Source organism: Oreochromis niloticus, linkage group LG12 (genome assembly GCF_001858045.2).
Source record: "Oreochromis niloticus isolate F11D_XX linkage group LG12, O_niloticus_UMD_NMBU, whole genome shotgun sequence".
Lineage (NCBI taxonomy): Eukaryota > Metazoa > Chordata > Actinopteri > Cichliformes > Cichlidae > Oreochromis > Oreochromis niloticus.
In genome coordinates, this window is record NC_031977.2 from 9,105,934 (window position 1) to 9,130,450 (window position 24,517).

The 24,517-nt window shown below is 38.4% G+C and overlaps 1 long non-coding RNA gene across 1 annotated transcript; it reads right to left on the reverse strand.

Moving 5' to 3' along the window:
• Positions 1-10,443: 10,443 nt before the first annotated feature.
• Positions 10,444-16,042, reverse strand: LOC109204379 (uncharacterized). Its single transcript, XR_002063888.1, has 5 exons — positions 14,830-16,042; positions 13,910-13,998; positions 12,860-13,034; positions 12,560-12,715; positions 10,444-10,789 (listed from the first exon to the last, which is right to left on the reverse strand). It is a non-coding gene; the product is annotated as an uncharacterized LOC109204379 (long non-coding RNA).
• Between the last annotated feature and the right edge of the window lie 8,475 nt (positions 16,043-24,517).

Consider the following 24,517-nt stretch of genomic DNA (forward strand, 5'->3'; position numbering starts at 1 on the left):
CTATTCAGCTGTTTCCCCGTGTGTTTCCATTTCCCCTGATCACCTCCCGTGTGTATTTAAGTCCTCTGTTTTCCTTTGTTCATTGTCAGGTCGTCTGTTTTCCTTCCACGTCTCGTCATTGTATTCATAGTCATCATTGTTGTTTCATAGTTTTCACCGTTTTCATAATCAGTTTTAGTTTTTCCCAGTTTAGGTGTTAGTTTAGTTCTCGTCACTGTTCGTGTTGTTTTGCACGTTTCATCATCAGCCCTAATAAAGGTTTGTTTTTGGTTTAAAACCGCCGTTCCACCCTCCAGTGTCTGCTTTTGGGTCCGTTACTAAACACACTGGTGTACCCCGCCGAGACAAAAACTACTTGCCCACCCTTGTTAAATCATGGATTACTGAAATTTGGCACATTTTTTGGAAAGCCAAGTTAAGTTTCGCTATAGGCACATCCAGGGCTGATTACTGCCACACCTGCTGAATCAAGAAAGACCTGTCTGACAAAGTGAAGTAGGCTGAAAGATCTCAAAAAACAACTTGTGCTACGATCTGAAGAAGAACAGGAGAGAAACTCAGTTGTTGACATCTATCAGTCAGCATCAGGAAAGGGTTTAAAAGCCATTTCTAAGGTTTATAAAAATTCCCTCCACAGCGATATAAATGTTTAAATTCTGAAAAAAGTGCAAGTTCAAAACAAGTTCTCCTACGAAATATTTGCACCCATTGTTTCACTTTCACTTGTGCTTTGGTTTGATTTAAGCAGGATGAAACAAGATTATCACTTACAATTAAAATAAATGCTTTAATAACTCCAAACAAACATCACAAAGCTTCATTTTTTTCCAAAGTGTCAAGTTCAACAGTATTTACAGGTCACCTCAGCAGAGCCCACTTTACATGCAGTTTACACATGTAGTTACTGTTACTTCTATACGCAGAAGTTAAAGCAGCAGGTGGGGGAACCTTAAATTTTGGTGTCTGACTTTGGTTTCTGCTCTTCGTGGAGTCTGCACTCCGTGCCGCTGTGACTGCTTTCCAACCTCCGTCCAGTATAAGAAAAGGATTTGGTTGTGTTGTTACTAAATAAAATGATAAATCAAACCTAAATACAAACTGATGACTCCTTCTAGAGGCAAGTCCTGTTACTCAGCTGAAATGCATGTGAGCACTTATCTAAAGGGACCGATTTCAGTGGTTAACGGGATATAGAAACTGCATGTATAGAATATGCAGACATGTATGATAAAAATCACGTAACAAATTGCTGATTTTGTACACAAGTAATATTCAAACAGTTATTTCAGCGCCATCTTTACTCAGTATACACTTTAAATGTCAAGGAATATAAAATACAAAGAAAATAACATATAAGGTTTAAATTCCTATATTGTCACCAGCTAACTTTTTCACATCTTCTCCATCTCTGAGAGTAAAATCATAAATCATAAAATCAATGATCATACTTTAACATGTTTTCCCTGATAAAAATACAGCTACCTTTAACTAGCAGACACACTGTGTGTCAAACCACACAGAGATGTGTGTGTGTGTCATATTACAGGAGCTGCTGGAATGTTGAATTCAAACCTGCCAAACTTGGAAAAAGTTACTCCACTTATGTGTTCCTCTTCTGTTAAATTGACTATCAAATTTGATTACTCATCTTTTCCAGGTCATTCCAGCTAACTTTGATTCCCATCTATAGGTGGTAAGCTAAGCTGGGTACGCTAACAGTTGAAGCATTAGGATTAGAGGAAATAAATATATCATTCTCTGCATTTTTGGTACTGGCAAGACTGATAAAAGACCACTTTTGTAACTTTAAATGTAGAGAAATCAGTGCTTTGAAAGGCTTCTCATGCAAAACTGTGGTCACTAATTTACAATCAGACTTTAGGTAGATCATACCTTTGTGTACTTCCTTCCACAGTGTGCTTATGTGATGTTTTACCTTTGTTCATCACTGTGAGTGAAGAGTTATTCTGGCCAGTAGTCAACAGCCAGAATAAGAACTTTAAAGGAAAGTTCAAGTGCAAACATGAAGTGAATATCAGATGTAAGCTGTAAAATACATCAGTACACCGCTGAGAAGAAAGGATTCTTTTCCTTCTCATGCTGAATCTCCTAATAATCCGAGTATCACTTACCTCTCTGTCTTACATCACTAAGCAGGGACTGAAAATGAGTACATTTCCACAGAAGTGAGATTTAACAGCTCCCAACGAAATACGGTGGTAAAAACATTAGTACTGATTGATTAGCCAGTTTGTGTTACAGAGAAAAGGGATACCAACCATTCTGCTACAGGGGACCTTTCAGGCACTGCACATTATTAAATGACATATCTAGAACAGGACTCTGTGGGGCAGTGAAACGTCCAGGTCTGTGGTTCTTTCTGAAGTTACAGATATGCCAGGCAGGGTTTGCCAGCCAAGTAGACGGAGAATGGCTGCTCATCATTTCATGTTCTGGCCTCCTTTCTACAACTGAGCTCCGACCAGCCAATCCCCACAGTCTAATTGGCCTACTTTAACACTTACCTTTCTGTGTGTGTGTGTGTGTGTGTGTGTGTGTGTGTGTGTGTTCCTGCTCCTTTGGGGCAGTACTCAATGATGGTAAATCCCAAAATGAGGATTCTAGAGACTGTCTAACAACATTTCTCCAAACCTTTGCTACCTGTTACTTTACCACGCTATTTCTAAAAAAGAATATGAATGGATTCATCGAAATACTGGTTAATCTTCTTTTTCTTTCTACTCTCAAAGTCTTGGAAATTCTGACAGTTTTTCAATCTTGGAAAAAAACAAACCTCATAAGAGATGATCTCTGTATTTATGAATGAACTTTAGCTTTAGAGGAGACGCAGCAGAGATGATACTTCCCTGAGGCGATGTGCAGTGTAGCTGTGTGTCTGTGCATCTGTCATGCTGCCAGCTGCTGCTCAAGATCAGCTCGATCGCAGTAATTGGTCTGGTCCGTTTTGATTTCTGCTTCCAGTATTTTTAGTCATGTATCACACTTGTCTCTTGACATCATAAAGTAGAGCTTGAAATGATTCTGCAGCTGCCACATCAGCTTGTGAAATTGTTACTGCTCTTAAAACGCTTTTTCTCCCAGCAAGATTCCTCGCTGCTTCAGAAATGCATTCATTAAGCTGAAAAAATGTCAAGTCACTCACAAATAATTAAAACATTACAGCATAACTCTGACAAGCCTTTTTTTTAGTTTTTATGCAGGATGATTTATGATTTATTACAGCAGACCATGCGTTGATCAATGCACTTGGATTTACAACTGTTGGATGAACTGTCTGTATTTTGGGCCCCAGCAGAATATTCCTACTTATTTATGCTGCGACATGAGTTCTCTTCAAGTGTCACCAGCACACTGTTTTACACCGACGTTGCTATTAAACACATTCATGGACCACAAGTACTTAATCCTAAAAATAAGTCAGTGGCAGTCCCGATTAGCCACACAGTTGTGGATAAATACACATTTGTTGTGCATATATTTATACCAGTAAAAGACAAGTATGTGCATTTGATGCAAAACAAACAACCATGTTTCATAGTAATAAAAAGAACCTGTTAAATGAGGCTACACATGCTATACTTAATCGGATGAATTAGCTGGTTATAGTTTATTTAATAGGATTTATTGACCAGAACAATCCCATAATATTCCCACCATTATTTATCATGAAATCGCTAAATAATTAGATGTATGAGTAACATCTGCTATGGTATTATTATTATATTTATCATTATTATATACTGGACCCAGTGGAGTTGTGTCAAAGACCAGGCCCAGAGCCCAGGGCCAAATTGACTTACTATGATTGCCTAGTCTTTTATAATTAATTTGCAAAGGGCTTAAGGGCCTTAATAGCTGTGAGGAGCACAGGCTTGAAGGACAAACACTAATTAAAAGTTGCCAAGGATCAGGAGAATGCGATGGTGCCGGGTGACTTTTCTGTTAGAAAGAGCTGATTATAATTCTGCGCTGAGCCTCTACCGGCTCTGCTATCATGAGAGTTCACACGCCTTCCAAAAATGTATTTTCAGTGAGGTTTAAAGGACATTTTAAATGGAAGATTGACACACCATGACCCTTAATGACAAATTCAGTTTAGCACATGAATGTATGATTAAGTCATATGACAGGATGCTATAAATGTGGCATTTAGCAACACACGAGCTTGCGTTTTAGCTATTTAGTAGTCACTGCTGTGCTGTGCCAAGGGGCCCAGCAACAGGGTTATTCCTAATTTCGGGGTTGCACTGATGCTAGCTAAAGGTGAGACTTGTCGTGTATGATGAAATCTGAGGTTATGACAAGTGTCAAAAACGTTTTATGTTTACTTGATGTGTAATGTGTTAGTGTTAAAAGAAGATCCGCGCGATGGGGAGGCAAAACTAAAAGTTGAATTAAATGAGAAGAAATAAGAAAAATCAAAATCATTCTCTAGAATGGTGCAATGTATTTGTAAAAGTCATGATGGTGTTTAGGCCAGCAGTTAATCCCATGAAATGTTTCTGTATTCTTTGTATGACTCGAAGCTCACGGTTAGAACATATAAGTTCGCTTACATCGTCTCCGCAGGAACAGATTGCCAAGCTAATGAAAAACTCCCACGGCAGTCTAGATTAACTTCTTCCAGGGTTTTGTGGAAGTCAAGTCCTCAATTGCTTTTCTGCCGCTGGCACTCTATCTCCTTTTTTTCCTCTCTCTATTTCCTTCCCTCTTTTTTTTCCTGCTTTCACCTGTAGAGTAGCTGCAGCTGTCTCCAAGGGGGGGAAAAAGCTTATTGAGTCAATTGAAGCAAAAAGGAAATTAACAACTACTGGCTGGCTGGTTTTATTGTTTTGTTTGGAGACAAATGCGACTCTATCCTTGCTGGAGAAGGTGAGAGAGTGCTTTTCCCAAGCACTCTGAATTGCTTTGTGTTTTTATACATGTGCTGCTTCCCTTGTGAAGTGATCTCTATATCTCTAATGGCTGACATTTCTTTTGATGCAAACCAGAGGTCAGACAGTCTTTGGAAGAACTTTAAAAGCAGCAATTTGGAATCAATTTGACCGCACACAAAATCTGAATGTAATTCAGATGCTTTAGGGACAAGATAGAGATGGAAAGTACCCATTCTGACCCATCATACTCTGAGTATCACTCATCACTCTCAACTGAATTAGTCAAGGGCAGACAGCCCATCCAGAGCACAGACATTTCAGACTAATATGAACACTCGGGTTGACCAGCATTGTAGCAAGGCAGAGCTGATGGACTGCAACAAAAACCAAAAAAAGCCATATACGCAGCTAAATGCCACAAAAATAAGACCAGGAAGGCACAAGGTATGAATGAAGTGCACTACTACACAGATACTCAGGCTATGTAGCAATCTTGGAGAGACAACAATTTTCAGCCAGAATGAGGAGAATATCCACAACTATGCTAGTGCCATCGCTAGTTAGTTAGCTAACAGCACAAGTTTTAAATAATTATTTCATTTCATAAGGGGGGAAAAAAGCCATCCAAACCTACCTGTCCCAGTATGAAAAAGTTACAATGCTTAAAACTTAATAACTAGTTGTTCCTTGGAAGCAAAAAACAGTAACACACGTTTGTGATAGCTAACAAAGACTCTTGTACATAGCTGTGGAGGACCTTGACCAACTCTTGTTTGCAGAATTATTTTAATTCATCCACATTGGAGGGTCTCCCAGCATGAGCAGCCTGTTTAAGGTCATGCTAAAGCATTTCAATAGGTTTTAAGCCCAGACTTTGACTACTAGACCACCCCAAACCTTGTGAATGACATGAATTGATGGTGGAACATTTACGGTGGGTTAAAAGCAGAATTCGTGGTTCCATCAATTATGACAAGTCGCTCAGGTCCTCAAGCAGCAAAGCACCCTCAGGCCATCTCACTACCACCACCATGTATGATGATTTTTTATGGCTGAGGTAGTTGGGATGCAAACCTTCCAAAAATTTTAACTTCTGTCTTGTCACTCTACCGAATGTTTTCCCAAAAGTCTTGAGTCTTTTGGTAAACGTGTGATAAGTCTTTGTGTTTGTTTTGGTCAGCAATGGTTTTCTTCTTGGAGCTTTTTGCCCAGTCTCTGTGTTATTGTCAAATCATGAACACAGACCTTAACTGAGGCAAGTGACGGCTGCAGTTCTTCAGATGTTGTTCGGGGTTCTTTTGTGACCCCCTGGATGAGTCATCGATGTGCTTTTGGAGTAATTTAGTAGGCCAGCCACTCTTGTGAAGGTTCACCACTGTTCCATTTGTAAATAACAGCTTTCACTGTTTGCTGGCATCCCAAAGCTTTAGAAATGGCTTTGTAAGCGTTTTCAGACTGACAGATGTCAGTGACTTTATTTCTTAGTTGCTCTTCAGTATCTTTAGGTTGTTGCATGATGTGATGCTTGCACTTGCTGAACAAAGCATAAAAAAGTGGCCTTGAATATAATTAAACCTGGGATCTTATATGGCACCTTCTGGCTTGATGACGATAGAAATTTCTGTTGATTCAGGGTATTTTCTCACAATAGAATCAAACCCCAGAGTACACTGTACATTACTGAAATATTCATCATTTACCAGCCCACCGCTGACATATTAATCAACATGTTTTTCATCAATATCCTTTATTCAGTGTCCCTTGTCATCACTGTCATCTTAACAAGAAGCGGCGTCAGCCTCAGGAAGGCTTATTCTCGGCCTAATTGAGTGAAGCCAGTTGAGATCATTTGAGGCTAACCACACTTTCTCACAATGAGGTTTTGATGAGCTCAAATCAATGGTGGGCAGGGGGGAGAGTGTTGCATGTAGTGCTCATTAATTCAATCTTCATGCATCCCAGATGCTCGAGTAAGAATAAGAAACAGGGAAGCTATTGATCTTTTTCTGGCACTTGGCCAGACAACACAGCATGTCTGCATTTTCCAATCGAAAACGCCCCAAAATCACCTAATAATGACCCGTCTAAACATTCCATCGAAACAGTAAAGCATTTTTTTATTATCTCCACTCCTATGTGGCTCCAACTATTGGCTACAAACTAAAAACCCTTTGCACTGAAATCATTTGCATAACCCTGGGGACCAAGAGTATTCACATTATTTTACTATTTGGTTTAGAAATCTGGAAAGAGCATAATTTAGATCTTGTTAGTGATCTAAAAGCAGCATGCAGATGAATTTGTAGGCACAAAGCCAAAGTGAAAAGGCACAGATACTCCTTTCTGTTAGCACTGCAGAGGAAAATACCACAGACAATATACTTTATGAAGTGAATATTCATTACCTGGAGTTAATTAGCCTGGAAGCATTTATGTCTTTTAGGCTGTTAAGGCCTTAGAATTGTCCCAACCAACTACAACAAAAGGGTATCCTTTTTGTTTCTTTCCAAACTGAGGCTATTTTTCTGTTGTTCCTCAAAGCTTTTCTTCCCAGGTCTTCACACATCTGAACAAGGATATACCAGTGTGAAGAACTATTTAATTTACCGAGGGCCTTAAGATAATATTTACATAAGCAGAGTCGAAGAGAAACCGTCCAAGCCCTAAGGTTATTAACAGCAATTATGCCTCATAAATCCATGCCCTTCCCTGCCAAGTTTGCGTGCTAGATCACAGAGAAGATAGAGAGATTAAGAGTCAGCAACATCCACCCACTTACCAGCTTAAAAGAGGACGGTGTTACTGGGTGTATTCAGGCACATCAAAGTCTAGCTGTGCTATGAATGGAGTGATACATTGTCTGAGCGATGGGATGTGACAGCGCAGATACAGACTGTCACCGACATGCCTTCTATCCTGGATTACCAGTGAGTCAGCCTGCGAGGAGTTTGCTTCGAGGCTATGCCTCTGGAAGAAAGCCAAGCTAAAATAACGTGCACACCCGCTAACTTCAATACCCCCATGACATACATCACTTTATGTTTATTAGCACTGGGTTTTATGCCTTGGAGAAAGCTCTTTTGCTCTTTCAACAGGTCTCTTTACATTAAAGAGTTTTCTTGAAGTGTGGAAGGGAGAGGGAGCACTACTTAAAGCCTGGATGGCATCTTTCCTTTTGAAAAAAGTGAGTTGTAAAAATTGGTGACAAATTGAAGAAAAATACTAACAAATCTGTTATAGAGAAGTGCTGCGGCACCATGTGCTGGCTTAGCTATTACTCTACAAGTCTGCCGCACCCCGATGGAATCTCATAATATGAAGATTATAGAATCAAGTCAACCAGGAATGTCAAACATAAGTCCCGGGGGCCAGAATCAACCCACTGCATGACTTTAGACAATGTGAAGGAAGGCTTAAATGTTACATTTTTAACTGTATTTTCTTAAGTTTTATACCTTTTGCTACAGTAAGACAGAAAAGTTCTTAATTTTTTGTGTGTATTTTTGTTTTTATAGGTTTTTTTTTTTTAAAGAAAGTCCTTTGTTTATAAATACAAGACAGTTTGGCAAATTACCTACCACTTCCTTTTTTTTTCAATTTTACACATATATTTCTTGCAAGTTAAGTCCTGCTGACAGATTTTTTCCTTCGGGTTAGGATTTTTTACCTCCTAAGTCAACATGTCTTTATCGTGTAGACAAACTGAGACATGTATTTGAATATGTACTTATTTTCTTCTAGTACTACGATATTCCTCGGATTAAATCTGTAGTTAAACATCTTTACACTGACAGAAAAGGGAGTTTCACACAATTGTGATTTGGCACCACTGAAATGAAATGAAGTGAACTGTATTAGTCCAGCCTACCTGAAAACAAAGTAGGATCTTGGTGGCTTACAATGGAAATTTAATTTGGGAATTGTTTGGCATTGTTTTCAAGATATTTAACAAAGGGATGTCGTAAATCTATTAAAAATATTTCACCATTTATCACAAATGTAAATCTCAAGAAAGAAAATGCCAGAGAAGTTGGATTCATCTTATTGGGACCACAATGACTTTTACACAAAGGTAGGGAGAGCTTGACAAGTTCACCTTTCTGCTCATAGTAAGTAGTCCTATGGTTATTATTTCTATATGGATCTCTCATTTTCTCCAACATCCTCTGAATAAAAAACAGACCAGCTGATCAGTTTATGTGTTGGCCTCGTTGGCAGTCTGTCCAGGGTGTACCTGACCTTTTAACCACAAGACAGCTGGAACAGGTCCCAGCCTCCCTCAGGTTAAGGAAATAAATGAAATAGTTTTGTGACCTCACAAAACTATTTAAAAATTAGATAAAAAATATAGTTGTGTTTTATGCTTAGTGAGGCTTTAGGAGGTCTACATATCTATTCTACAATATCTATTCATGTATCTATTCAGAAGTTTAGGCATTTGAAGTGTGCAATGCTGATCTTTAAGTATTTATTATATGCTAAATATCCACAGAGTCACAAAAACAGATTTGAGTAGGTTTATCTGAGTGCATCCGCACCTGATTACATGTAGCTGGTGGTTTATCGACACCCTGTTAAGAACAGTAAATGCGGCGGTAGCCTTTCCCCTGATAGCAAACCATGAGTCACTAATTCTGCTAGTGTAGATCTTTCTATGCTGTGAGTGTAAAGCCTTGAATTGAGAGCTGATGAATAGGCAGGGAAGGCTGTTATCAGGGGCAGCTGCAAGAGTCATTTATCAGTGCAGAATAATGGCAGCGAAAAGAGATGAGTGGGGCAGTCGGCCTATTGCTCCACAGTATAATAGGCCTACATATTCTCAGTGTCCTGGAATAACTCTGTATCTCCATCTTTGTCACTGCAGGCATTGTGCACCACTTGCCAAACAGGTATCAAGAGTCAAGAATCTGCCATAAGGAAAAAAAATGCTTCAAAACTCCAGAGACAGTCTGAAAAGGGTATTTTTTCATTTTGTATTGTGGTTTTTGATGAAATAATGAACATTTTCTAAATTCTTGACAAGTTAGAGACAGTATCTGAATCACTGTCAGGCCATTTTAATGGTGAATTATAGTGTATATGCAGGGATTTATCATGGTGACACGCTGATAACCTGGAGCTTCATTGTCTTTTGTGACACACTGAACAAAGAAAGACTTCACATACACATACACTGTTAGACATTTTATTGTATTTTTACAGCAACTTACTGGCAACACTATTGCCAGTAAGTTACTGTAATTACTGATCTACAGTATCTTTACTGTTGTGATGTTTTACAGTTCAACCACTTTACTGTAAACATATATTACAGTATAACAGCTTTACTGTAAACGTGGTTTACAGTTAGAAAGACTTACCGTGATTAAGTTTTATAGTATCACTGTACTGCAAATGTGGTTTATGGTATAACACTGTAATTGTATACAGTATAATTTGTTTAGACTGTAATTGTGTTTTGCAGCATATAAAATAATATTAACATTCATATTCAATATAAGAACATTTACAAAAAACAATATAATTCAATAAAGTAGTCTCAGAATAGTGAATTAAACCAACATTTATTGTTGATAATTTTTTTAACAAGAAAAACATTTTTCAACTGAATAAAAACAATGTCAATAACCAAAATAAATAGAAGCGTCCATGAAAACTACACAGTCCTTCAACTTTCTGTGTCTGATTTTTTTTAAGAAAAACAGTTTTTCATTCCACTAAAAACAGGACAAACCCACCAGCATGAACATTAAATAAACTATTACAATTGTAAAACAAAAATCATTTACAAAATGTAGTAATTATCAGTGGGTCCCAGGAAATAGAATGTGACATGGGATTTAGATTTCTGTTACCAGGATGGTCGGGTTCAGCGTAGTCTTCGTCACCACCTGTCAAAGACACATCATCAATATTCATGTTTGCTCAGGTTATTCACTTGTTCACATCTGTCTGAGATCATTCATACTGTTGTATGGATGTGTGTACAGTATGTACAGTTAAGCCCATAATTATTCGTACCCCTGGCAAATTTTGACTTAAAGTTACTTTTATTCAACTAGCAAGTTAGTTTTTGACTGGAAATGACACAGGCGTCTCACAAAAGATAATAAGATGATGTACAGCACGCATCATTGTGGAAAAAAATATTTCTCAGCTTTTATTTACATTTGAGCAAAAAGTATCATGTCCAGAATTATTCATACCCTTTACAAACTGTCACAGTCTCTGGGAAAATCCAAAGTTCCATCCATTCCAAATAGTCAAAGCTGTTCTAAAGCATCCTAATTACCCTGATTAATTGGAAATAGCTGTTTTGATCAACTCAACAGGTGAAAAACAGCAGCTCTCTGCAGGTGGTCTGTGGACATTCATGGCTAAGACAAAGGAACTCAGTGAGGACCTGCAGCTGTGCATTGTGGCTGCTCACAAGTGAGGAATGGGCTACAAGGCCATATCCAAATGTTTTCAAGTTCCAGTGGCTACAGTGCAAAGTATTATTAAAAAATACATGATGTTCCGCACTGTGGAAAATCTCAGAGGACGTTGTCGGAAGCCAAAAATGAAACCTGTGCTGGCCAGGAGAATAGTGAGAGAGGTGAAAAAGAATCCAAGGATCACCACCAAGGCCATTCTGGTGAATCTGGGCTCTGCTGGTAGCAATGTCTCAAGGCAGACAGTCCAACGGACACTGTTGGGTTCCACGGATGCAGACCAAGGAAAACGCCACTTCTCCAGGCACTTCTAAGGCATGCCAAAGCTCATTTGGCCTTTGCAAATGCTCATCTGGACAAAGAAGAAGATTTCTGGTCTTCAGTGTTATGGTCAGATGAAACAAAAATTGAATTATTTGGTCACAATGATGTTGCCTTCATTTGGCATAAAAATGGAGAAGCCTTCAACCCAAAGAACACCATCCCCACTGTCAAACATGGTGGTGGGAACCTAATGCTTTGGGGGTGTTTTTCAGCCAATGGACCAGGGAACCTAATCACAGTAAACAGCACCATGAAAAAAGAGCAATACATGAAGATTCTCAACAACAACATCAGGCAGTCTGCAGAAAAACTTGGCCTTGGGAACCAGTGGACATTTCAGCACGACAATGACCCAAAGCATATAGCAAACGTGGTGAAGAAATGGTTAGCAGACAACAACATTAACGTTTTGCAGTGGCCTAGCCAGAGTCCTGACTTGAATCCAATTGAGAATCTGTGGAGGGAGCTAAAGATCAGGGTGATGGCAAGAAGACCCTCCAACCTGAAAGATTTGGAGCTCATTGCTAAAGATGAATGGGCAAAAATGCCTGTGGAGACATGCAAAAAGCTGGTCTGCAATTATAGGAAGCGTTTGATTGCCGTAATAGCCAATAAAGGCTTTTTTCTATTGATTATTGAGAAGGGTATGAATAATTCTGGACATGATACTTTCTGCTAAAATATAAATAAAACCTGAGAAATATTTTTTTCCACAATGATGCCTCTTGTACATCGTCTTATTATCTTTGGGGAGACACCTGTGTCATTTCTGCTCAAAAAAGAACTTGCTTGTTGAACAAAAGTAACTTTAAGTCAAAATTTAGCAGGGGTATGAATAATTATGGGCTTAACTGTATATAATTATCAGCTATGTAAAAGATATTATCATCTCTGTATTCTTACCTAGTTGGAAGTCCTCCAGAGAGCCGCTGGAGGAAGGTGGTGATCCGAGGGCTGATGCTTGTAACCTTCCTCTTTACGACATGACCTGTCTTGCGGCTTGTACCAAGTTTTGCAGGGCATTTTGTTCCCATGTCTGGATTGATCCTCACAAAGAACCTTTTAACGGAAAAAAGGCTGCTTTAATTTCAAAATTAAAACATACATTACAGCAATCACCTATATGTTTCTGCAACTGTAGTCAAGCTATCACATATATTTCATTCCTAAATGGTGTAAGCTTTAATGGTGTAAAGTATTTACCTCTGTATCATCTCCAGTGTGATGGACGCTGACTCCTGATACTCAAGGTTGAAAACGTAGTATGACGCAAAGAAGCCAGCAAGGGTGCTGCCAAAGTCATGCATCTGCTCAGGCTCATAAAATACCTTGCCCTCCAAACTGATCATCCAGCGGCTTGCAGACATGAAATTATTCCCTAAAAACAGAGAAGAGTCCAATAAGACAATGTGCTCACCCTTACAAATAAGGTTTCCACAAGAATGCTGAACAGCAGGCCTCACACTGTACAAAAATAGAATCCACACGGTTTGCTGCTATTTCTCTTATTATTTATTATGTAATGAAAATTATGATCAATTACAGGAAAAAACTGCCTAATGTTTTGGCATTTTGGCCTGTGCTGAAATGTTAGGCTGTTTTTTCCTGTTGGTCACTGTGTATAATAAATAATAAGAGAAACAGCAGCAAACTGTGTGTATTATATTTTTATACAATATAAAACAGACAAACCCCTGTTAATTAGCTGTGTGCTGATGTTTCTTCATATGATAACAAAATTGTCTTAATTCTGAACTACAAACACCACAAAATCTACACCTGTACATGGCTGCATGTGTGTGAATTTGACTTAACTTTTAATTTGCAAAGAGCATGGCAACAACACAACAGTGACTGAAAAACATCTCAATCTATTATCTGTTTGTTCTATTATTAAAGAAGGGATCTACATTGCTTGGGTTGTATCAAAAAATGGGAAAAAGTTAAAAGAAAAACTATCTATAGATCAATGTTATTAACTTAAACCATGCAGACCCTGAAACACTGGAGGAAAAATTTTGGAGGGTCTGTCAAGCTGACGTTAAACCCCTTAACAATGGCACTGCCACTAACTGCGACTAATTTACAGACCACTACACTGTCTTGCTTTTTAAATGGAACCTATGAAACAATAAACCACAGTTGAGATTAGAGCAGGCTAACCTGCATGAGAAACTTCAAAACTGGGTTAGATTGTTTTAGCAGTCTTTAAATTTCAAAAAAAATGTTGTCTAACTTTATATGTCTTTTTACCTGCTGTTTTGTCTTGTCTCTCAAAGAACTGAGGCTACATCACACTGTCAGCGCGGCCAGCAAGGGCAGGAGGACAGCAATGCACCACACTGGGCGGGAAAAGACAGAGAGACAATTGTTAATTTAATGTTGCATTTATTTAACCCTTGAAAAATATATTTACATAAGTAAATAAAAGAAAAAAACACACAACCCATCTTTTCCAGAATAATTCAACTAATTGCTCTTTTGACCAACCTAACACAGACGTTACATGGTTTTCCTATGAAAAAGACCCTGGAAGACGTTGTATTAAAGGAAAAAAAACATGCTCCCCTTCCCACTTAAAAAAAATAATAAATATTAAACTTAGGTTGGAGTTCCTCGCGCCACCAACCTAATGTTATATTAACTTTTTAATGTTGTGTACTGCAGCTCACACAAAATTAAATAAAGCAGGCTAACCTACATGAGCAAGCTCAAAACTGGATAAGATTGTTTTAGCAGTCTCTAAACTTCCCAAAAAAAAGTTGTCTTTCTTTATTCTCATTAAATGTGTATTTTTACCTGCTGCTTTGTCTTGTCTTTCAAAGAGCTGAAGCTAAATGTCCCACTGTTAGCATGGCCAGCTTCTCAATAGTCATAGAACAGAAGCGCAGGAGGACAATGCACCACACTCGGCGGGAAAAAGACAAAGACTGTGTTGCGCCTCTGTTCCTCGCCCCTCCCCGTGGAAAATATATATCTAAATATATATTTAAATAAGAAAAGAAAAAAACACACACACAACCTATTTTTTCCAGAATAATTCAGCTAATGTGCTATTTCGACCAAGCTAACACCGAGTTTAAGCCCCCCCTCCCCCCGACACACACAAAAAATATATATGCTCTTAAAAGTTAATAAACGAGTATGTTAGGTAGGAGAGTCCTTTGCATTACCTTATGACGTCCCGTTCGCTGTTTCCACACAGAGGTCCAACAATAACGAGGTGCAAAATCTTTTGTCCTCTCGAGCATATCCTAACGAAGAGCTAACAAAGTTGGCCAGTCTTTCCTCTCCTGTCAATCACTGGATCACAGGTCATGTCAGTCAGGATATGGAGTGGTGGTTGGTAGAGGTAGGTGGGTGGGCGGGGCCAGCATGCATTCAGTGTGTGTTTCACTAAGTTGGGTTGACTAGTTCCCAGAAGAGTTCTGTACATGTTGCACGTTCAGTAAATGAGCAATTCAGTTACTGCTCGACTGAGAAGCCTCCGCCAAATTATTACAATATTCTCCACTGACTAAAGTTCGCCTTTCTGCGTCTTTTTTAAATAACTTTATTCACTACTTGTCACAAGTACAAAATTACACAAAAACAGACAGCAGCAACAACCTAAGTGAAATCCAACAACAGAATAGTGGCAAGTTAAAAAATTAACAAAAGGAAGTGTGAATCTTGTTCAGGGTTAATCAGAGATAAGTGATGGAGATGCAACAATGTGAATTCTGCTTTTTTTATTTGTAGTTAACCCTATAGTCTTTACATATGAATGGAAGTCAATTAAGAAAACACAGAATTTTGGGAGAGATTTGGAGAACCTTGCTTTATAAAATTTCCCTACAAGGAGGCCTTTCTGCATTCTTTTCCCTCTCCCCAGGAGCAGCTGTCACTTGAATTGATCTCTATGGCAACGCAGTGGCAAGCACACATTTGCAGCAGCTGTGCATGTGCATACAACTGCATGCAGCAGATTAGATGATCAGAATTCTTGAACCTTACACACAGGCAAGTCCCCTAAAAAGTCAAAACCATAATACTTTCACTGGTATCATACTGACAAATGGCATAGGTTGGAGGAAAATCTGGAAATGGTTAGCAGTGAAAGAGTTAAAATGTAATGCACTATTGCAACCAACCACTGAAAGAGTAAAAATACACAAACAGTATGATGAACCATTCAAATCACATAATACAGTAGCACTACTGCTAATGTGTTAACGGTAGGTATAACTACTACCGCAATTTTAAAAAATACAGTAAGTTACTGTAAATAACCTTAATATACCCATAATGCATAGCAAATTACAGTAATTAACTGTAGAAATGTTTTCAGGTAAGTTACTGGGCATTTTGTGGTATTTTACTGTGAAAAATACAGCAAAGGTTAACAGTGTACAGCACAACGAAACCGTGAATGCTAGCTTATAAATTCCACTGTGTGTACAGTAGTTGGGCTGTAGTTACAATGGGAACTTGATAAAAAAAAATGGATTTGAACAGCAGTCATTTTCATGTTGAACATAAAAATAGCGCCATATTCAATACAGCCCACATGTGCCAGTCTGCATCCTTCAAATGCATATGTTGGGTCTAAATATGATCCAAGCGTGTGGATGTAAATACTCAAGAGAAGGAAACATTAAACTCTTAGGCCTTTTTCTTTTCCTTCCAAAGCAGCATTTCTTCTTTTGTTATTGGAACGTGTTTTATGTGCTGGGTTACGTGCTGCACAGTTCTCTCTCATGCATGGTATTTTACAACCTTAAGCTTCCAAATGGGGCGATGCCGTTTCCAAGGTGGTATGGCTACACTGACGCCTTATCATCATGTAAATTAATGTCCCTTGATACAATGCCAAACATTAGTGACTGATGAGCCAGCAATAAGCTGCTAGTCTAAATGAGTAAATTAATGTAGCCATACTGTAAGCGTGCAGATGTTTCGTTAAGACCTCGATGGGCGTGTGCTAGAGAGAATTCACCTTGCAAGTCTGTTTTTGTGCCACTCAGCATGCGCAGCAATTGCCTGCAAATACTTCCTCTTATGAACTTTGCACTGCAAAGCAAAATAGCTTCTCATCAGCAAACTGACTGTCAGTCATACGTTATTGTTCTTGTCGAGAACAAGACACATTACCTATAAAAATAATCTTCTGGATCATTTTTTAATTGATTATGGTTATTGACAACTATCAGTGTGAGAGTTGAAACATGAGCTTGTACCTGTACAACTCTGGGTGCACCTGTAACCTCCTGAAGGGACAAGAGAAAGTTGTTGCTTTGCTCTGTCTTAATTTGCCTAAACAGGCATTTCCATCCAGTACATTAGACCATTGTGGTTCTTTCCCTCGTGCTGCTTTAAAAATGAAAGGACGTACTTGTATTTTACACTATGTCACTTAACAAAACCTCCTCTGCCAGTTTATCTAAGCATAATTAATAAAGCCCTTATGCTATAGCAAGGCAGCTTTGAAAGATCACTTACATGTTTGGGATCAAACTGCCATCTAGTCTGCTGTTTCAATGGTCAGCTGCGGCCTGCAAGTGATCAAACATGCAAGCACAGACAGTTATTTACAGGTAATGACTTAGAAGCATAAACTTACCCCAAGCACACACACACACACACACGTCTCTTTGCAGAAACGATAACACAATGCAGTTGGATAATGGCTGCTAGCTGCTGCTGCCGGGGGCCTGCTGCTTCATTGTTGCATTCTCAGCAGCTTGTGCACAGGCCCCTCAGAGGAGCAGCCTGTCTAAAGGGGAGGGCTTTCAGACAGGCAGCAGTGGCAGGAGGAGAGCGTGTTGTCTTCACAGCCAGAGCAACCATGTCCCCACTTTGTGTTTCAACAGGAGTCATTTGTAGTGAACTGTTTGCATAGCAGGGAGACAAGAAATGGCTCTGTCCTTGCTTAAACTCTGTGCTGTCTTCTAAGTATGTGGAGGCCTGTGTTGACTTTGTCACAGAAACAGAGCAAAGCTTTGCAGTTATGTTAATCGAGTCTCAGCAAGTTCATCAATCAGTTATGCAGATAGTTCAGCCCAGGATCATGAAGGCTGTCCGGGAATTGTAACATTCAATCGCAGCCCAGTATTTATTTAAAATATTTACCACAAGTACAGATGTAAATCTTTCTGTAAAATGAATATATTGTTAACACTGCAAAAGTACTTGAGCAGATGGTGTTGGAGATAATGACTCCAGGGATGACTCCAGTTTAATCATTTTTTATTTTGGTAAAATGCAAGGGGGAAAAACACGATTATCTCACTTCTTTTAAGATCTTTATGTGCAAGAATAATAAATGGCCTACATTACTTGCAAGGTTGTCATCATTACGCATATTAATACAAATGCAACAATTTTAGATGCTTTGACTAAGCAGAGCAGAGACATCCTCTCTGATTATCAGTTACAGCACAAACAGAGACGAAAGGTGTGGAAGCTAATTCATCAGCTCCTGCTGTTTGTGCTGCTTGATATTTACCGTCTGCTGACACCAACTAAGCGAACAGTACATGTAGTCTTTTTTTAGCCTGTAGACGAGACACTGCAAACCTGTACTAGGTAGGTGAGGCGAGACAGGTGTGAATATAGTGTAACTATTTGCACGCTCAGGTTTATGGAACTGCACATGATTGCAAATATAGCTAATACATAAATGCAACTTAGTGATTAAAATTTAATCATCAAACTGGCATCCAAGAATCCACAGGGGTACTTGGGGGTCGTCAAAATATTTAGTACTTAATTATAGAATTGTGTGGCATTAAGTACATATTTTAAGATGTTGACCATTTCTCTGATATATGATATGATATTATGCCCAGGCTTAGCAAAAAGGAAAAACGAATAACTCCTTCAGTTAGCAAAAAAGCTATGTGTTGTGTGAAAAAGCAAGTATAACCACCTCTGTAAAAGCAGTTTTGACAGTCTGGAGCATTTCCACTAGGTGTATGTTAACACAAATTCAATGCAAATTCATTGAAAGGTCAGACCTTGCGATGCTCAGAGAATATGCAAAAAACCCAACAGCTACAGCTTAGTTAGCATGTTAAATATTAAAGTTCACGACAGCACAAAAAAACTGAACGAGTAAGGCTGGTTTAGAAGAGTTAGCTGGGGAAAGCCGCTTGACTAAAATTAGCATGATAGCACACAAAGTTCCATCTTGAAAAACCCCAAGACTTATGGTCCACCGAGCTTTGAACAAACCAAAACAAAGCGAAGATGTTTGGTCATAAGACATAGCACCAAATTTGGCACAAACACCTCTTACCAACTGTGAAACATGGTGTCAAACACGGTGTTGGAGGAATGATGATTTGGGTTTGTTTTGCTTGTTTTGTAGCCACAGGACATGGTCACCTTGCACTCATTGAGTCAACAGTGAAGTCCTCTATATCAGCGCTCCCCAATGTTTTTTGCGCCAAGGACCGGTTTATGTCAGACAATATTTTCATGGACCGGCCCTTAAGGTGTCGCGGATAAATACAACAAAATAAAACCAGTACCGGTAACAAAAAAAAAGAAAATTTCTTCATAACACAAGGGAATAGACCCAGGGAAACCGAGCTAATGATAAAAACGATTAAAAAATAATGATAAAAATGCTGAAAAACATAAATTTCACAACCGAGCCTCAACTCTCACGGCCCGGTACCAAATGACTCACGGACCGCAGCGGGTGGGGACCGCTGCTCTATATAGCAAAGTATTCTAGAGACAAATGGGAGGCCGTTTGTCTGACAGCTAAAACTTGGCTAAAATGTGTTCAAAATTTGTTCTAATTCTCTATTTTCATGTGTTTTAAATATATTGTGGTCATATTTTTCAAGAATTTTAACAAATGGCAACAAATTGCAGGGTTTCGTCTGGCGTTTTCTTCCCATGTGTCTGCCACATGTCTACATGCGGGTATTACCTACATATTACAGCACATAAGGACACTGCTGATTCACTTTACACCAGCTGTTTATACAGTCAGTAAATACCTGTCAATCATTACCTAAACTTTGTGTATCTGCAATCCATTTTTTATTTATAGAGATACAAAATATGTTTTGTGTAGACCTATAAATGCTGGAGTTGTAACAATGATCGTAATGTAACTAAAGCTTGGGCTGAGACCCTAAAAGCAGCATTTATGGGGGTTTTTTTCTGGAGCAGTCGCCCGCTACCGCAACACACAAACTGTTTTTTTTTAATTTAACAAGATACATTATTTGCTATCTCAGGGTGGCAAGATAATTAACATGTGATCACAAGGAAAGAGCTTGTTATCTGCAGATAACAAGATAATGAAGTTGTGATTGTTAGATAACAGGGTTGGGAGAATCTGTGCAAGCACGGCAGCGCTTGGCTTCGGCAGTTTTGAAAGGTTTCTTATAATTATGTTGTTTACAAAAGAGAACAATGGATGAAAGCAGATTTAAAAGAAGATCTTTGCGTTCAAAACAGACAGTTGGAGCTAAGGTCATACCACGTATAATATGTGTAGTCTTCAATCACAATACTTTGAAAGGGTTTGCAAGCAGCTGTTAAAAAAACCACTCCTGCAGGAGTGTCTGTGAATAATGCCTGCAGCACGCAGGTTAAGTAGTCTTCTGTAGCTTGTTAACTCTGAAGAAGTGTGGGCCAAATGTTGCAGTTGCTGTGGTGTTTTGCACAGCTCTGCATATCAAGGAGGCAGGTCAGCCGATCTGTTTAGTCTGTTACTTATCTCAGAAAGATGACTCACATGTGTGTACACTCCTCAATGGCTGCAAGCTGTATAACCATGTTATGCTGGGTGCATTATGCATCTGTATCAGGGGCAGTTGCACAGCTCCTAAGAGCAAATCTATCATCTATTCGGATTTTGGAGGCTGACAGGAAGATTCAAGAGCTTTTAATTTTGAAACAAGTTGCACAATAAGTTCATCCCATTGAAACATTTGACACATTTGAACATGCACTTACAACTTTGAAACATTGTTATAGAAAATGGTGATATCCCAAAAATGACACCTTAAATAGACATCTTGTTGTCATTTTTATCAAATAAATAATAATGGATCTCTCACTGCGATACATCACCTTGTGCCCCTGATTAGAACACTCTTGATTGGCCTGAAGCGATCGTATCAGCTGATTCTGGGCTGTTTGTTTTTTAATTCTGCTGGATCTTAGCTGAGCATTTCATAGGGTATCACATATTTTAATTGGTACCAGTATATTAATTATAATCTTCATGTTGTTTGTGTTGCAATCTCAGATACTCTTTTACAGTTTTTAGTGAACTGAATTGTCTTGTACGACATCACAATCAGGCACCTCCAGGTATTGTACCTCACAGATCCTGAGCTTGTACTTTTACTATTTTTAATTTTATTAATTTTTTTAAATTAACCTTTGTCCTAAATCTTTTTAACTACATTTCCAATGCTGCTATATTTGTATTAACCTGATGATGCTTCTGTAGCTGTCACAAGTTTGTAGCTCCTTACATATGTCCTAAATCTAAGACAGGATTTCAGTTCTTGTCCATCAAAATACAAAACAAGCTTCTTTGAAGAATGCACTGAACTACTATCACCTGTGGGTTGACTTTAACAATATTATTAGTGGCTATTTAAATATATACACTGATAAACACAATAATGGCAATGACAAAGAACCTTTGTGTTCATCACATAACAAGGGACATATCCTAGATGTAGTTATTTCCAAAAGCGTGCACAGCCTGGGGGTGTTCCCTCTGACCATTACTGTCTTATTTAAAACAGCAATCTCTGCAAAAGAATCAAAACTGGTGTATTAAGAAAGTACTTTATTAATGAAAATACACACACCACCTCTGTCTACAAATCCTACGAGGCCATGTTGAGCCCTTTAATCTTAATGTTGCTAATGCTATTGATGCCACTGGTCCTGTGAAGATACAATATTTCTAATAAGAAGCAAAAACCATCATGGAGGGATGTCACAGTGGTAAAATTGCAAAAGTGTGCAGACAAAAAAAAAAAAACAGGTTGACTATGACATTTATAAAAAGAGACTTTGTATTTTTACTCTTGAACAAAAACAGGCAAGACAGATATTTTTTTTTCTCTGAGATTGTTAATAAAAGCAGTGATAATGTGAACACAATATTGCCTGTCAACAACAGACTGACAAATCCCCCTGCATCACTCTGCCCGCAAACTGTTATCGTTATCCAGTAACTCATGAAATGATTTTCATCCTTTTCCCAAAAAGTCAAGAAAATAAGGGAAATCATTGGTAATCATAATAACATGAAAGCCCTGAGCCTTCAGATACTGTTACCAGTCTGACAAATTTCAACCACTAGACTGTGCAGCTTTAACAGGAATTGTTCAACACATGAGATCCACTGTTTGCTGCTTGGATACTTTGCTGTTTTCACCTTCATAGCAGCAGATGTGCTTCACATAATTAATAGCTCTCTCCGGTCAGGCATTTTCCCAAGAGGTTCTAAACAGCAGAAATCAAATTCTTAAGAAGGCTTAATATAGATGCCTCACTAATAAACAACTACAGGCCGATATCAAAGGTGCTCAGTTTCCCTTGCTATTCTTAATATCTGCATTATACCACTGTATATATTCAGATGACAAAAATGGATGTTTTTAAACATTTAACAACAGAATGATATGTAAATGTAACAATGAGCTAGACAGATACATAGATATATAGATTTAAGGGACATTAGGATAATTAATTACACTGCTCATAAAATTACTTTCTCATTTTTCTCAAAGACCTGAAAAGTGTTGTCACATAGCCATTAACTAACAATATAAACCTTAGGCTACCCATCTTTCTCTTAGTAACTAGGTATGAACACAAAAGCAAACACACAAGGTAAAAATGAAAACCAGCTCAAAGAGACTTCAAAGCGATCACAACAGTGATTCTACTTTAGAGACATGAGCAGATAGAAACCGAGGCAACACCACTGACTGCTCATCGCTGCTTTTGTTACCTGTTGAATATCAGGTTGTAAAGCTAAGGCCACACTTAGCTTCAACATCACTCTGGGTTCTTGGTTAGCTTTGTGTTAGCATGCTATCTTTGCACATGCTAACACAAAGCTAGCCAAAATTATGTCAACAATATAATGCTGTTGTTTTTGTTTTTACTGTCAAGGTCTTGTCTATTTATGCAATAAAAATAAAACTACTGTCCATATCAGTCAGACAGCTACAGTTCTTTCAGAATTTTCCAGAACTTTCTCGAATTTTAACAAACACTAAAAAGACTGAGCGCCTTACTCCAACACACCAATTTACAAAGCACCAAATGGCCTGGGCCTAGTTCCAAATCTACTTGTGCTTTACAAAACATCCAAAAGTCTCAAATCAACAGGAACAGGTCTTCTATGTGGCCCCAGAATTAAAAAAAAACAATGTGAAGCAAGTCTTTAGTTTTTCTAGTTCTCACCTCTGCAACAAACTTCCTGAACACCAGCTATAACCGCCGCTTTGTTTACTTGAATCTTTATTATTTGAAGTGGCTTATCAGTAAACCATTTCTGCAGCCTCCTCTTAAGCTTTTGTTTGTATTCATTTCTAGAGTGCGGTTCCCCATGTTCACATATGGTCTAAAGATTAGTCATTACAGATCAGTGTAAAACAGTTGTCTACAGAGGACTGCATCCTCCCACAGTTTTACCACTATTTTGACAATGTTTTCACAAAGCTTCTATCATGGACGACCTGGGTTTGCAGTGACAATCACATCTGCGGTAAACATTAGCATGACAGATACCGTATACATATATATCTGAGAAGATGAAGAACAACATATTTCTAATTGTTGCTGTTATATTTTTAGGATTGCGTTTTCATGTTGTGTATAATGATGTTTCAAATGCCACTATCTATTCGTAAAGCACTCTGAGTTACCTTGTGACTGAATATTGCTGATTGATTGATTTAACTTGACTTGTCACTGATTCTTTAAATTGAACTTTTGTCTGTGTTTGAGCTTCATCATGTTAGAAATCAACACTAAAGGGAAAATTAGTAGAAATTTGTTAAAATGTGATGAGAGGGGATCAGTGACTGGGTGTCAGTATGTGATAAACTGGGAATGTGCCTGCAAAACGATTTTGCAAAGGGAAGAAACTCCTGGTTCTAGAAGTTTGCCTGTTTGTCTTTGTTTTCAAGGCGATAAGAATAGTATACTGATGAGATGTTTGCAAATGACTCATTCACAGCCTATCATTCAGAGACCAGACAGCTTCGACCATAACAGGCCCTCAACGCTGAATCGGTAAAAGCTTCACATGAATAGAATTTGAAAACTAAAGCACAAACAGAAAAACAAGTGTCTGCATCCATTTACAACACAGCTCAATAAAACCATTAACCATAAAACATTTCCAGATGCTGTCTTTTAGTCTGTCCACAAAGTTCAAGCAAATGTTTGTGTGCAGTTTTTTAATCCTCACTGACTGACGTTTCTACTCCTGATTTCAATTTTAACGTTCTTCTTGTTTGGTTGTTTTTTACATTTTTCACAATCTCTGTTTTAACACTTCAAGTTTTATAATGAAAGGCTTTGCAAATAAAATTATAAGATGCATCGAGGTGGATAAGAATAATAATAATAACAAAGACTCTTATTCACTCTTTACCCTATACCTCTTTACATCATGCAAGCACACATATCTGCATGTATATTTATCTTCAACATGAAAGCGCTGTGCATGATATCTGCCTATCTACAGATCTGTGTGGGTTTTATTGTTCGAGCAAAGGAGCAACAGCGTCATATGCGGAAGGGACTCGGTTAGCTAGTGTTCAGGTCATCGAGAATGACTGATGTCCTAAATCCTCGCTGTTGCTTGCAGCC